The 3,932-nt window shown below is 30.2% G+C and overlaps 1 pseudogene; it reads left to right on the top strand.

The window, feature by feature from the left end:
• The first annotated feature begins 1,029 nt into the window (after positions 1 to 1,029).
• Positions 1,030 to 2,961, top strand: LOC107020027 (annotated as a pseudogene).
• Positions 2,962 to 3,932: the final 971 nt, after the last annotated feature.

The following is a 3,932-nucleotide window of genomic DNA, read 5'->3' as shown; positions in this document are numbered from 1 at the left end:
TATATATATATATAAAATATTAATATTATTTTGAAACAGATCAAGAAGAAAAAATTTACTTCCTATAAAGTAGGACAAGAAGAAAAACATTTCAGGAGCAGGTGAGTTTTTTTAATTTTCAATTCCAATTGCAGCCATTAAAGCTACAAAAAATTGGAGAAACAAAGAAAAGAACAAACACGACATTTCATTTTTTCTTACGTGTAAGAAACAATTATTCAGCCGCTTCAATTTATTTGCTATATTTTGATTCCATATAGTTTAAGAAGAAAAAAAAACACTTTTGAAATCATAATGTTTGTTTAGTCATTAAAAAATTAAGCTTGTAATTATAAACATATATATCATTATATATGTGTGACTATGAGAACTTCTAATTAAAGAAATTTGATTAAAACATTGCTTCTTTTTTAATGAACTAATATGAAATAATGTCAAAACAAAGTTAAATGGAGGTAATAGTGTGCATTTACTATGATAAAAGTCATTTTTTACAAAATAATTAATCTGAAAAATATTTTTCGATGTCTTGGTTTATAGGGTGGAATTTGTTTTTCTTTTTGAAAAGACATCGATTAAAGATTGATAATAATACTTATAATAGGATAAAAGGTAGCTCGATGTACTGACTAAAAACTTTCGTTATATACAGAGAGTATGAGGAAGAATCGAATAACATATGTTTTTTTTTCATTTTCTATATCCTTACCCCACATTTCTAACTTAAAAATAGGATAATGTCTTAATCTGATAAAACTTTGGAGTATTCATTAGATCATAATTTTTTTTCAAATAAGGATATCTTATCTATGAATAGAAAAGGAAAGGTAGGTCCATGTAATTATGAAATATGAATCTTTCTTACTGAAAGAGTACAGCAAGAGCCAAACTGTTTAACTAATTACTCAATCAAACAAATATAAAATTATTAGTACTATAAGCACATGTTTTGTTAGTTTTGTCAAATCCTAGTGCCTATAAATTTCCTTTTGGAGTTGATGTGTGAATAACACAAACACAAAAGAAAAAAGAAGTAGTATTATCTCTTTTGAAGATAAGAAACAAAATGTCTACATTTGTGTATTTGTGTCCTCTAATATTTATGTGTATCTTAGTGTCTAGTAGCAATGCTCAATTACAACAAAACTTCTATGCCAAGAGTTGTCCAAAAGCAGAGAAGATCATCTTAGACTATGTCCATAAACACATTCCAAATGCACCATCTCTTGCTGCTGCCTTGATCAGAATGCATTTCCACGATTGCTTTGTTAGGGTAATTGTAATTACTTTATCCATTTCAATTTACTTATCTTATTTTTTCTAAATTTTGTTTCAAAATTATTTTCCTTTTTATATGTAGTATCTTCTCTGCTTTACTTTTTTTTTTTTAGTCTGATTAAAAAAATAATGTTTTTTGTTTTTCTTTTTTGACAATTTTTAATTTTAACTTTGCACATTACATATTTAAGATAATAAGTTTAAAGGACATTTAAATACATTCTACATATCATTAGTTTAAATCCACAAGATTTAAGTCAAAATTAGACAAACAAATTGAAATATGGAAAATAACTCTTTTAACTTTAACATCTCATATAACATGTTTAAGATTATAAGATTCAATAACACTACAATGTATTTTGCATGTCCTTAGTTAAAGATTAAGATGCAAAAAGTATTTTTTTTATTAAAAAAAAAATCTTGTCTAGTTAAACTAAGATGGAAAAAATGAAATGGTCGAAGTACTATATATGTGTTGTATTAATTGTTTCACTAATTGCATTATTGATGTAGTTCTATTTATTTTTTTTTGCGGTGATTGAAGGGATGCGACGCATCTGTGCTCTTGAATTTTACTTCAAGTTCTGGAAGTCAAACTGAAAAAGTTGGTATGCCAAATCTAACACTTAGAGGATTCTCATTTATTGATGATATCAAGAAAATAATTGAAGCTGAATGTCCTATGTGTCATGTGCTGATATTATCTCATTGGTTGCTAGAGACTCTATTGTGGTCATAGTAAGTTAACAACTTGAACTATCTAATTTTCAATTTATCAAACCATATTATATATATTTTAATATATAACCTTATGCATGATATATATATATATATAGGGAGGTCCTTTTTGGAATGTACCAACTGGAAGAAGAGATGGAACAATCTCTATTGCTTCAGAAACTTTATCAGACATACCATCACCATTTAGTAACTTTTCTACTCTCCAAAATGATTTTGCTAAGAAGGGTCTTGACCTCAAAGACTTGGTCCTATTATCTGGTAAGTCAAAATTATTACTTCCTTCGTTTCATTTGATGTGACACATTTGACTGGGAGTATGAAATTTAAGAATTAAAGAAATAGTACTCTTACAATGTTTCAGGTGCTCACACTATTGGAGTCTCTTTTTGCACGTCATTTTCAAACCGTCTATACAATTTTACTGGAACTTTTGGTACTCAAGATCCATCTCTAGACAGCGAATATGCAGCTAACTTGAAGGCTAATAAATGTAAATCAATCAACGATAACACAACAATAGTTGAGATGGATCCAGGGAGTTTCAAGACATTTGATCTTAGCTATTACTCAAAAGGAGAGGACTCTTCCAATCTGATGCAGCCCTAACAACAAGTACAACAACAAAGAGATACATTGATCAACTTGTCGCGGGATCACTTAAAGAGTTCTATGTTAAATTTGCTCAATCGATGGAGAAAATGGGAAGGATTGAAGTTAAAACAGGCTCAACTGGTGAAATTAGGAAGCATTGTGCAGTAGTGAATAGTTGAGAATTTGGTTGTTGCTTTGTTGGTTACATGATTTTGAATTGGTATTTGTATAAGCCCCTCGTGAAGATGGTCTGGGGCAAAATGTATCGTCATGTTCCCTCTGCATTATTTTCTTGCTCCTTTTGTAATAATCTCGTTCTGTCTAATGACTTAATCACTGTTTAAATAAAAGTTGAATATATGTTGTTTCTGTTTGGATCTACTTAAAAGTTGGTCTAACTTATTTTAAGTTATTTTGAGCTTTAAAAGTGTTTGATAAGGTTAAAAATAACTTAAAATAAATTTAAAATGACTTTAAAAAAGTTTAAACCACCAACAAGTTGGGTTGTGGTGGAGTGATAAGTATTTCTTCATCTTTAATCAAGAGGTCTCGGGTTTGAGTCCCCTTGGGTACGGAGCCACCTTTGTTAGGGAGCGCTTTAACCCCCAATGTGAGACTTCCCGGCGCGAATTCGGATATAGTCGGATTCCAATATGGGAATGAACACCCGATGAGAAATAAAAAAAAAAGTTAAAACCAAAACTAGGTCTTCCATACTTTTTATATTTTGTCTTACAAAACTATTTTTTCTTTTAATTCAATCCAAACGGGCTCGCAGTCCTTTATGATGAGAAGTCCTTTATGATTCTTAATTCAGAATGCAATCAAAATCTTCTCACAAAATGACTAAGGGCTTTGTTTAGAGGGAGATTTTCTATCAGCAATCTTAATACATATTTTCCTTTTTATATTAGTGTTAGAGTTGCATCAAATTTTTTTTCTCGCTGATTTTGCCTACTCATGCCATCATGTTTTATCTTGTCTTGAGATTTCCGCAATTTCAGAAAAAATGAGCAGATCATGGGATAATGGTGCAGTACATGGGTACCAATTTTCACCGGAAGTGGAGCCTACTTTTTTGGGGAATTTTCTATTTTTTTGTGCCAGATAGTGGAGCCTATGTTTCTGAGCAATTTTTTTTTGTGGCAGATAAACCAAAGAACTTAGTTGTCTTTTTTCTTTTCCTCATTTTGAGTTCCGGAGAACTTGGAATCGTACTCTACTTTCAATATAGAGATTTTTCTCATCGTTATCTGTGGTTTTTCCCAACTTGGATCTTTCACGTTACATTGTGATGCCATTAATTGTGCTTCCAAATT

Source organism: Solanum pennellii, chromosome 5, assembly GCF_001406875.1.
Source record: "Solanum pennellii chromosome 5, SPENNV200".
NCBI lineage: Eukaryota > Viridiplantae > Streptophyta > Magnoliopsida > Solanales > Solanaceae > Solanum > Solanum pennellii.
The sequence above is the reverse complement of the archived record's forward strand: the minus strand, read 5'-3'. Positions and strand labels throughout refer to the sequence as shown.